This window comes from Protopterus annectens, chromosome 17.part0 (genome assembly GCF_019279795.1).
Source record: "Protopterus annectens isolate FY-2018-M chromosome 17.part0, PAN1.0, whole genome shotgun sequence".
NCBI lineage: Eukaryota > Metazoa > Chordata > Ceratodontiformes > Protopteridae > Protopterus > Protopterus annectens.
Window position 1 is genome coordinate 316,468,629 of NC_056751.1, and position 12,535 is coordinate 316,481,163.

Below are 12,535 nucleotides of genomic sequence, written 5' to 3' on the forward strand. Positions count from 1 at the left end.
CTAAGTGAGGTCCTTTGAATCCCACAACCAGTGAATCATGTGTTAGACATTATCACCCTGACAATCAAACTATATTGTGGGGTTGATTAGACTGACTCCAGTGGGACAATGGATGCTATTCATGCTCAGTCAAGCCACTAGCATCCTTGTAATGGCTTTTGACTTGTACCCCTGGTTTAATTTCCCCTAGAATTTTTGGATTTCTAATACCATGACAAGAATGGACCACATTCCTAAGTGAGGGTATGGTTAAAGTGCATGAAATTAGTAATGTTTCAATTTTTGACATTAGCCAAAAGTACTCTTTGCATCATTTACAGTGTGCCCAGAATTGATTCTTTCTGCAGTTCATACAGAATTACATGCATCAGTAACATATCTAACTACAACTGTAAATTTTACTTATTATTTTTTTTTTTTATGAGACCTGTTGATCCCACTACTATTGGAATTGTCTGGGTATCCTTCATCCCCACTGCCCTCATTTCTGCCCACAAATCTTGGTATTTTATGACTTTGTGTCTTGTTGTACATAAGACACTGTAATCATTGGGTGTAGCAATTTCAGTGAGCAATGCTATTTTTGTCTTCTTTTCATGGTCTACTAGACCTGGTTTTCTTCGCAAATATTTTTTAACTGTTGGTAATGGGTGATCCCATGTGATATAAACTTCATCATTCTCTGTATCACTTTGTGGCTCGTGTTGCCAATGCTTTTCAGCTACTTCAATATTGTAATGTTTGCACAATCCCCAAGGCAGCTGTCTTGTCACATTATTATGCCTTTCAGTATACAGACTTTCGACCATTAGAGTATCACACCCAACAATAAGATGTGTGACCGTTTCCGGTTCTGTTTTACAGAACCTGCATTTGCCGGTTTCTCCCACATGTTCAATGGACTTTGTAAACCAACGTGCACATAGTCCACTATCTTGGGCCGCCAATATTACCCTTTCATCTTTTGGTTTAAATTCACCTCTCCTTAGCCATTCCTGCATCAGATCCTGATCAACATGAGGTTGTTCAAGATTTCTGTACTTGCTGTAATATTTATTCCTTTTCCACATTTCTTGCTTTCTTATCTGATCCTTCTCCTTATATTTTCTTTTGTTTTTTTTGACACAATCAGTTGCTGTGTAATTTTTGTCTACTTCTGGTATGATTTCCATTACTGCTTAACTCCAACATATTTCCACTAAAATAAGCAGGGAAGTCATCTTAGATTTGTTCTCTTCATGTTTTAAAATTTTCACTGCATTTGGATCTTGTGATTTCATCAGGTATGTATACAGTCTTACGACTGCAGATCTATACATGTAATCAGTTTTGAGGAGGCCCATACCTCCTTCAGAACGGGGAACATAATCTTGGTATATGCTGATTTTTTATATCATTTGATAAGAGTGAAGCATTTTCTTCTGTTTTCCATTTGGGGCCGGTCAATCACCTGAAAACTGTAAGTTAGAACAGGAAGAGCAAATTGGTTTATTGTTTGGACTTTGTTCCTAGATGTCAGGGCTGTTTTCAGTATTAATTTTAGTCTTCTAAGATATTCCCTACTGAGTTTTGTTCGCATTTGTTCATGCTTTATTTTCAAACCTTCATCAATTCCCAGATATTTATACACTCCCTCCTTTTCAAGTTTCCTTGCATCACATTCCTTGCCCAGACTGACAATGTTCTTGGTGCTGCAGTTTTCCTGTTTTAAATGTTGCTTTTGCATATTTACTAAGATCAAATGACATTCTTATATCACCTGAGAAAGTTTTGATTACTTGCACTTGTGTTTTCAGCTCCTCATCTTATGAACTATAGTTTTAAATCATCCACAGAAAGAAGATGCTTTCAGGCGGCCAAACTGTAACATGACCTAATCTGTTAAGTAGAGAGCTTTATGGGTAAAGGGCAAGACAAAAGAGCAGCGGTGACAAAGTGTCATCCTAGAATATGCATCTTTGAATTTTTATACTGGGATAATAATTTGTCCATTATCATGGCTTATCTGCAAAGTGATCTGCTACTATTTCATGCTCACTGTAATGTAATTGATCATTGTAGGGTATATCTTATACATTTGTAAGCACTCCTTTATCTTTGAATGTAGGATACCATCAAATGCTTTTTTGTAATCTATCCATGCCACACTTATATTCTTCCTGTTTTTACAATTCTCCATTATGACTTTATTTAACAACATATGATTCTTTCCTCCATATGACTTTCTTTTGTGGACCATTTTGCCATATTGCCATTACTGAGTTTTCTTCGAAATGATTATAAGCTCTGTCAGCATTAATTATCCTCAGAAGGCAAGTTATTGGTAGTTTCAGTTTTAAGGAAGAGTACAGTTTTTCCTGTTGTTAACCAGGTTGGTTTCTGTTCAGGGTGTGCATATAAGTAGTTCTTACTAGGGGCTAAATCTTTGTGTAAAGTTGTTAATACTTTTAGCCAGAAGTTAGGTACTGCATCTGAGCCTTGGTTTTTCCAGTTACGAGCTTTTCTTAATTATGTTTTAATTTCTTTGTCTGTTACTTCATCCCATTTCACATCCTGTATATTTGAACTTCTTACTGTTTCTTTTATTTCTTCTGTCTATTCAGCATATTTCTTATGTTCCACAGGGTCTACATAGATATTTTTCCAAAATGTGTCTATTTCTTCTTTTTTGGTGGTGTTTCTATTCTTTTGCTTTGTTTCCCAAATCCTCTATATTTTTGGGGAGCCATTAATGAATTGCTTATTTTGTACTTTTCCTTTATATTTGCCTGCATATCTCCTCAGTTTTATTTTTTGCCTGTACTGATAATCTTTAGTTTATTTGCAATAGTGTATGCTACATCCTGGTCTGTTTTACTACTGTGCATTGCTTTTATCACGTCTATCTTTCTAAGTATTTTTGTTGATCTGTTCTTTCTTCAGTAATTTTCTAACAGTTACACGTCTTAAACTGCTTTATAGTTGTCACTATTCAATACTTCGATGATGACATCGGATTTCTTCCCTTCCTTTACCTTATTGCCCTGTATTTTTGTAATAAGACTCTGTTATTAATTTAGCTACAGAGTAATGTATCCCATTTGCTTCTGTTACATCATGTGAATTTCTGTTAACAGTCTTGATTACTGTATTCACATGTTTTATCAGACTTCTAATATTCTGGCTGCTATTAACTTTCTGTATAATCTATTTTCTTTCATCGATCTTAATGTCTGTCCATCCCTTATTAAATCAAGCAACTCCTTCCTTAGATCTTTTCTTCTAAACTGAGGGCACATTCTTTATACCCAGTTTCCTGTGGGCATTCTAAAGAAAGTTCCAGGACATCTTCCTGTGACATTCTCTTCAGCTCCATCCTGCTTCATCTGTTGCTCTTTCATATGGGAACTCACTGTCTATCACTCCACAACATTAACTGTGTCAGAATTACTACCATTTCCTGCTCCCTTCCTTGCTGTGCAACTCCGACTGAATTTCTCAACTGGTTTCTTGTAGAAGGCTCCAGAGTATCTTCATGTGGAAATTGATTAGATGCTTCTCGTTCTATCCATTTCTCCTTAATTTGGGGAATCACTGTTCCATCATGCTGTGATGTTACCAGAGGTGGATTTTCTACACTAAATTCTTCACTTCACAGATAATCCATAACTTCAGTTTTTATTTCTTTAACTTCTCCATTACTAATCCTCATTTTTACTTCCCCCTTTTTCTTATTTTTTGTATTGTAAAATTTTCCATATCTGGATGCCTTTGCCTGCATTTCTCTACAAATATCTTTGGTGCTGTTTTTTTGTACTGATTACTTTTGCTTTCTCCTTTGCACAAATATTGCACCATATTAAATCTCTATTTCTTTCCCATGTCCATATTTCTTCTGCAGGTGCCTCCCATCTCCACCTGTTTCTCCTTACTTTGGGACCTCATTGTTCCATCATGCCGTGACTTAAGCTGTGTTAGACTTTCTACACTAAATCCTTCACTTTGCAGGTATTCATTTAACTTCTATTTTACTAATCTTCTCTTCTAAGTTCTCCCTATATGACATTATTTTTGTACTGTGAAATTTTCCATATCTGAGTGTCTTTGCCTGTATTTGTTTTCAAATATCTTTGGAGCTGCTTTTTTCCTGTATTGATTAGCTTGGCTTTCTCTTTTGTATAAATATTGCACCATATCAGAATTTTCTTTCTTTCCAATGTCCATGCTTCTTTGTTACACCTTTCAAAAACCAATAGGTTTTGTTTTTTTATAATTTCACACTTCCTCAGTTGCTTCTTTTTCCAAACATCCCCAAATTTTTTTGGTCTATACAATGTTTTTCATGAATCTGTTGTATTAATGAACACAAATTTGCATTTGAAGCTTTTGCCAGTTTTTCTTGTGCAAGTATCTTTCTTTCCTCTAATTTCTCTTTCAATCTTTTTGAATATCTTCTATCCAGAATTCTGGGCTTCTTTTATTAATACTAACTGTACATAATTTCTTTCTTATTTTCAATAGTTTACTCTAGTATCTTTATGGCTCTTTGTTTTGCCTATCAGTTTTTCTGGACTAATATTTTCTTCTGCAATGGGAAGGGGTCATCCTCCCCCTGAGCCTGGCCTAACCCCACTGTAAAACTCTTTCTGTGTTTTGAGCATTCTGCACTGTCATTTCTTTCCAGTCCTGGCACTAGTGCGCACACCAGGATAGGGCATTTCTTTTACCTAGGACTTGTGCACCAAGCTGTCTTTGTTATTTTTAACCTACATCTGTCCATGATATATCCTATAAAAATACAGTCCATATATCAGTGTGATCTCGGTGAGAATTTGTAAAAACAGGGTCCACTGTGTGAAAGTAGTCACCAAAACTTGAGGATGAATTCAAAATCCAGCAATACTATTCCCCTTTTCTTGCTGATTTTATCATCTCTCCATTTGGACTCCAAGAAAAAGGTTTCTATAATGCCGCTTATGGATAACATGACTACTACTGATTCTGGCTGAGATGACAGCAGTCATGCCTGATTTTTTTTTTAAAAATTGGGTCCTTGGTCTTGTAAAGTTTTGAACAGACTGGCAGCCTGAAGACCACACAGTAAGTTTTTGTCCAAGGCCGGCTCTAAAAGTTTTAACTTGAAATCTTCAGGGGCAGGTTGACTATGAAGCCATGCATATATGCGGTTAACAGATCCAGTGGCAGCTGCCCTAGAAGAAGCATCTACAGTGTTGTAACTGCACTTAATGCTGTGTCTGACTATTTGAATGGCCCGGGAAAACAGATTCTGTATTTGTTGCCTTGATTCTGCTATCTTGGAATGGGCCAAGTGTTTAAGCTGCTGAGTCTCAAGAAAGGTCTTGAGAGGAAATCATTGACCTAAGGGTTTTTGGAAACAAAAAAAATTGACAGATGAAGCAATATTTTTATCATGCTCCAGGCCTAGGCAGAAGAGAACTTGGTGTACAAGTCATTGTATGGAATTTGCCAAATGTACTTGCACTTACCTCCTAGCTAACATCTAACAACTTTCAACAAAATTAGCATAAGCAAAAAGGAAGGTTCCCCAACAGGGCACTTATCTGACTAAACAATCAAGCAAAGCAAAGTTACCAACGACAAAATGATGATCAGTTCGATGGATGAACAACCTGTGTTTGGGCTGGTGGCAAGATAGTCTGAGAACCCACTCTTGTATATCCATCTATGTACCCCTCTGCTTAAGAGATGAGGTCATGCAATGGATGTATAACTTCGGGAAGGCAAAGCTTTTGTAACCCATATGGGACATCAGATGTGATAATCCAAACATCAGAAATGCTGCAAGATTGACTTCAGTCAGGACATCAATTCCTGAAGTTGCAACAATGAGCCAGTCTTTGTGAGAGGATGAATTTTATTCTGTGTGACTCAGTCACGCAGAAACTATGGTGATGGGACTATTCACCATCACTGTAGATCTTTGAGGAAGTGGACACTTAAGCAGTAAACTACAACAAATGGACTGCTTTTATAGATCAAAGTACATGGGACCCAGACAGCTTTTTTAGCAGTCAGTGTCCACCTACGTACACCAATGTAAGCCTCATGCCTCTACGGATGTAGACAAAGCTAAACTCTGCATAAATACATCTTGATGTGTGCCAATGTTGGGTTTATTCTTAGAAGCTTTAAACCAGGGGTGTCCAACCTTTTGGCTTGCCGGGGCCGCATTGAGTGAACAGAAATTGTCTTGGGGCCGTATATAAAATATATCATATTGTTAACTCTTTCGCTACCACGGGAGACCAAAGTCGACCTCCTGGCTGTACTGTAGGTGCATTTGAACAATTAATAAATGTAATAAATGCCTAATATTTGTCTTAAAATTCTAATTCTCATTCTGATTTTAATTCTCTAATCCAACAGTTAACTCTAACATCTTAGTTAATATATAGATTTTGTTTTTACAAATAAACAGATATTCACTACAGCACTAGCATTTCTCACTGGGAAAACCACTCCAGCAGTACATCTACATACAATGTCAACATTAGTAGTCCTACAATACTATAATCTACAAAAATAAGCCAACAAATTTGCAATAAAGTAAAGAATTCACATTACTGACTTAATAAAACAATTCTGAATAAGCTACAAGAGGGTCTCACCCAAACAAATGACTGGTGCCAGAAACATGGCCTCAAGCTAAATGCCAAAAAATGCACAATCATCCCCTTTGAGTGATGTCCCCACAAATTACCACAGTAATAACAATGTTGTAAGCACACAATCAGTTGTGAGGTGCTTGGGCACCCAGGTTGATAGAAATTTGACTTTTGACCACCACGTTGTCTCCGTTGTACGGAAAGCTTTTTACATGGCCCACCTCATTAGTAAGGGTATCTCATCCAGGGACAAGGAGGTCATAACATCCCTGTATTCTTCCTTTACAGGAGCAATTATTGAGCGCAACACCCCTTTTGGCACGTGCCTCAGCAAAACACCCTGCCAAAAGAAAGACTACAACCATTTCTGACAAAAAAAGGTCAAAGGACTGAGTTCACTTAGTTATCCAAACAGACTAAAAAGCTTCTTGCTTTCCTCTGTCTCTCACTGGCCCCTATAAATTTCATCACTGGCTTGCTTTCCAGGCTAAGAATGATCCTGCCTTAAGAGACTTCCTCTACCCAGAAGTAGTAGTTATAATTAAAATGCTCACTACAAAGACCACAGCCTTCACTGCAACTTAAACAAGCCACTTTGTATGGACAGGTTCTTGACACAAAAACTTTCAACTTCTGTAAAATTCTGCTGTCGTTATCAAACAATGTAGTTCAACAACACTATAACTGGATGGATAGCCATGAATGTACTCCTTAAGTAAGTAGCACAGCCTTCATCAAACCAGAAAGAAAATCCACATACTAAACTTTCCCTGCTGGATGGCTAAGATTTAATATTGGTTACTCAAGTCTACTTGTCTAAGAAGAGAGGCCTATTTAACTAAGAATTCCATTTGCAAAAATATATTCGGTATACATATTAAATCTCTCTCTCTTATACACACACACACACACACACACACACACAGAAAAGGAGCCCCTACTTGTAAAATAGGCAACCTCTAATCACATGACACAGTCTCACTGACTGAAATTGTCTGGAAGTCAAAATATCTGAAAAAAAAAATCATAATAGAGATGGATTTATCCATGTAATTTCCCACCACCAAAAGGGCCATCAATAAATCAACAAACAACTGCTCAGCAAAAATTAAATTAATAAGAAATCTATAAACTCTCTAAGATCATACTGCATACTGGAGTAAACATATAACTTCCCTCCAATCTAAAGCCATTTGACATTCAGACATTTTAATTTGTGCAGAAGTTATTCACAGACTGACCGTTTACTAAGCTGTAATGCTGACCATCACTTTTGAAAAAAACAAATTCCCAGACTTTGTCAATAGCTCAAAGTGAAGAAAAGATTACTTTTTTATTTATTATGTATTTATTTAATTTTGGAAAATATCTTTAAAACTGTTAAATTGATTACACACACAGAAACACAGAAAAGTTACTGTGATAAGTAAATCACAGACTGCTGCAAGAAATCAGTCACAGCACACTATGCTTACGTCCGAACCAATGAAGCATACCTGTCAATTCCAAAAGAATTAAAGTAGCTTAATAAGAAAGTTATTTGCAAGGTTACATGGCAGTTTATATTGGAAATAAGTGGAGATATTAAAAACGCTGTTTCTCATAATTATGCTGAAAAGAAATACAACCTTCTGATTTAGCATGGAACCATACCTCTCAACCTTAGAGCAAAAATTATGGACAAAGCGAAAAATAAAATTGGGACACTGGCCCAAAAATAGTTATGCATCACAGACACCATTGAAACAAGTGTAGCTGCAAACATTATACATCACGTATAATGTTTCTATCCCATTATTGTCAGTTAAGCATTATATGGCTCATTCAATCCTGCCTTCTTTTGCAACAAAGAAAACCATACTTTGAAATGACAAGTCCATTAAAAATAATAAAACACATTGGCTCCACATCCTACAACTTCCTACCTGCAAACAACCACATAGCTTTCACTGAAACTAGGTCTGCTTATTTCCACAGAATGACACCTCTCCCTAATTAAATCTAATGGTATACACTCTAGCAGGATCTGGACTACCTGAAATAAATTAAATTATGGCATGTAAATTGCAAGTGCACTTTGTTTAATTAAACTACATTTCAAAGCCCACTTGCTGAATTTTTTCAGTAACATCCCAATATCCATTTCAGGTCACTTTACAAGACATTGGCAGTGGTAGACTTAGCATCCTCCAGATCCCTACAGGACCACACTCATACTGCTAACATTGTCCATTAAATGTAAATATCCATCCACTGTAAATGGCAAGAAGCTATGTCTTAAAAAATCTATTTTTGGCATTCCTAGTACCCAAGTATCAGGTTTTGAAACAAAGAAACATATTCTCCACAGTTTGTAAGTGTATGTCTTTAATAATCATCTACTATTGCAGCACTCCCAAAACAAACACACACATACACGCTAAAACCCTCAACATTTAAAAAATGACATTGTGCCCACCTGATTTGCCAGTAGTGATGATCCACCAAACATATGCTTACTGTTGTCCAATCTATCATTGCTTAGAGCCCACCAATGACAAGACAGTACTGGGTGATTTTTTTTGTTTGTCAAAAAAAAACAATAAACTTTATATGCTACAGTCCCACATTAGTCAATCCACTACTGACCCATTAACCCTAGGCTGCTGTCTCATTCTTACTCCCTGTAACTGCATTACCTTGGATGACTACTTTTATTTCCTAAGCAAAAGACACAAATTGAAAGATGAGGCAAAAATCCAGACATTCTTCGAAAATCCATACAGTTGAGAGGTATGATTTCGTATTCAATACAACACTCTCCCTGTCAGGAAAGCTGCAATTTAATGAAAGTGTACTTTTAATGTAGGATGCATTTGTGAGCTAACTTGTTTGTCCGTTAGCCTCTTTGTGCATGTGTCTCTCTCTCTCTCTGTCTCTCTGTCATGCACACAAACACACACACACACACTTCTACTTTCCCGCACACAAACATTCTGCTTTCATGCATGCACTCACTCACACCATACTTACCTATTAACACAGGTTAAGTGCCGTCTCTTTAAAAGGCAATGGCGGCAAATCCATAGACGAGTCCCTCTTCAGCAAGAACACACATTGATTCTTTGGCACGAAATAATGGCGCAAACAAACAGACCCTTCTTTGGCGCAAAAAAAACAAAACTAGAAGGATGCTTTGGTGCATGCGCACACCGATGTTAGAGTTACAGGTAACGGGCACGAAAAACACAACAAAAAAGTGTTTTGGGGCATGCGTACATCAATGTTCGAGTTAGAGGTAGAGGGCTGCATGGCAGAGCTCTGAGGGCCGCAGGTTGGACACATCTACTTTATACACTTACTGAAAATAACTGCAAGCAATTGAATAATCCCAAACTCTAACACATCAAAACCATACACAAACATAGCTCTTTAGGTTATATAGGTCATGCGCTGGATGTATAACTTCAGGAAGGTAAAGCTTTTGTAACCCATCCGGGAAATTATAGGTGACAAACTTGCTATGCCTACTATAACTACTGTATCCTATCCCCTGTTACTGTGGCTTTGTACAAGAGGATGCCTTACATCTGTAGGATTATGCCTTACATCAGAAAGACATTTACTTTAATCTTTGTATAAGATGCAACTATTTCTGCCTACTGTTATACAGTATCTAAGTATTATTATTGTAACTATGAAAACTTGGGCTTTCAGGCCAGTTATTTTACATTAAGAGGGTTCGTGGTCTGCACTCTTGTGGGAGGAGAGGCTGGACTCTGCCCTTCTGAGCTGGGAATTTCTGGTTGAAGGCTTATAGTGCATGCATATCTGAACTGCTTCTTACTGAAGTTGGTGCGCCTTGTTTGCTGTGGCATAGACTGGATTCGGGCCTGCTGGATCTAGCTTTGTTTGTGTAACTTGAGCACTAATCCAGGCATTCTCTAAAGTATTCAATTGTATTTATTACTGCTTGGTAGTAACTTGATTAAAGTGTAGCTATCATTCTAAGTATTTTGGATTAAGCACTTGGGCTTCAGACCAGTTGTTTTACATTAGGAAGGTTTGTGGCATGCACTGTGGTGGCAGGACAGGTAGCTTTCATCCTTCTAAGTTGGGAACTGCTGATTGAGAGCCCAGTGTCTGTTATTCTTAAAGTGCATTAGTTCTGGTTTAAGCACTTGGGCTTCAGTTATTTTACATTAAGAAGGTTTGTGGTCTGCACTCTTGTGGTAGAAGAAGCTGGACTCTGCCCCTCTGAGCTGGGAATTTCTGGTTAAAGGTTTATAGTGCCTGAATATTTGAACTGTATCTTACTGAAATTGGTACACCTTGTTTGCTGTAGCATAGACTAGATCCAGGCCTGCTGAATCTAGCTTTGTTTATATGCTTGTTGTTTGTTTGCTTGTTATTTCCCTGGAACGCTAATTCCACCTAATGCGCGGCTTCTCAGCGCTTCTGTGGATCACTAGTGATATCTGCATTGCTTACTGTACTTATTTCCTTGTTTCACTTTAAAGAAAGTTACTGTTTGTCGTTTCTGCATTTAAGTTACCTGTAACACATTGCACTTAAGTTACCTGGCACTTGCTCACTAAAGCAATTATATAAGTCAGCACTAAAAATTAAAAGCGCTACACCCTCACTCCCCACTGGCCCTGGTTTTCAATTATTAAGGAATTCCCAATATTATTCTAGCATGTCCAAAGGTCAGTTGTCAATCTCCTCTCTGGTCCAGCTGGTGAATCTGGGAATCTTGAGGCAATGTTACAACTGCCTCATGTACACAGACAACCCTCTCCTCCTCCCAACAAATTCCAACACATGTGAGAGATGCAACCATATAGCCAAACTGGAGGCTAAGCTCTCTCAACTCAGTACTGGCATAACCAGTCAGGAGGAGAAGGAAACCACACTCACTACAATTCCAATCTCACATAGACCTACCACGACAGCAAACCAAACACATAATCACACAAAAACATACTCGGAGGCTCTAAATAAAGATCTGCCGAAGCAGCAGAGACCTCCAAAGCAGACACCCAAGCAGCCACAACCCCAAAACAAAACACATGCAACACATATCTCACAAAGCCAGTGTGCCAAACAGTCACAGCCCTTAAGACTAAACAACACACCTAATACACTTGTAATAGGTGACTCTATCGTCAGGCACACTGACATCCCGCTCACCAGGCTGAACAAGGAGAGGGTCACGGTGAGCAGCCTGTCGGGCGCTAGGATCTGCCACATAACACAAGCACTCAGGTCACTCCAAGGCAAGTACAAATATGACTCAGTCATTGTCCATGCTGGTGTGAATGACCTAAGACGTACCTCCCTGGACTACATGAAAAGAGACATAAAGGAGCTCTCTGAGCATGTAGCCCAGGCCGGTATGACCCTGACCTTGAGTAGCATCTTACCCTCACCAAGAATGATGCCACAATATGAAGACAAGATGATCAATTTCAACAATTGGCTTAAGTACTGGTGTCATTCAAAGGGGATCCAATGCCTTGTCAGCTTGGGATGATATGCTCGACAAGCCACGATGCTTCGCTAGGGACGGCTTGCACCTGTCACCCCTGGGCTTTCGGATATTGGCAAAGGCTCTTGCTACCCCCATAGTGCCTTTTTTAGGCAAGGCTCAAAACACAAACCCACCTCCATAGGTATCATAAGGGATAAGAAACTAAGAGTAATGCTACTCAACGCCAGAAGTCTAAACCTCAAGATGCACTCGAAACTCTCCTTAGCATGGAGAACATCGATATCTGTGCAGTAACAGAAACCTAGTTCAGGGCTCCCGAGAGCACCCCAGCACTACCGGGTTATACCTCATACTATGCTTTTCGGCCCCAAAACTTGGACCGAACCACAAAAGGAGGGGGAGTATCGATATTTATCAAAGATACCCACACCTCCAG

The 12,535-nt window shown here is 38.3% G+C and overlaps 1 protein-coding gene across 2 annotated transcripts in view; it reads right to left on the reverse strand.

Annotated features, from left to right (window-relative positions):
* GATD1 (glutamine amidotransferase class 1 domain containing 1) overlaps nucleotides 1-12,535 on the reverse strand; it is a 519,450-nt gene that overhangs the window by 113,529 nt on the left and 393,386 nt on the right. The gene's annotated exons all lie outside the window — the stretch shown is intronic.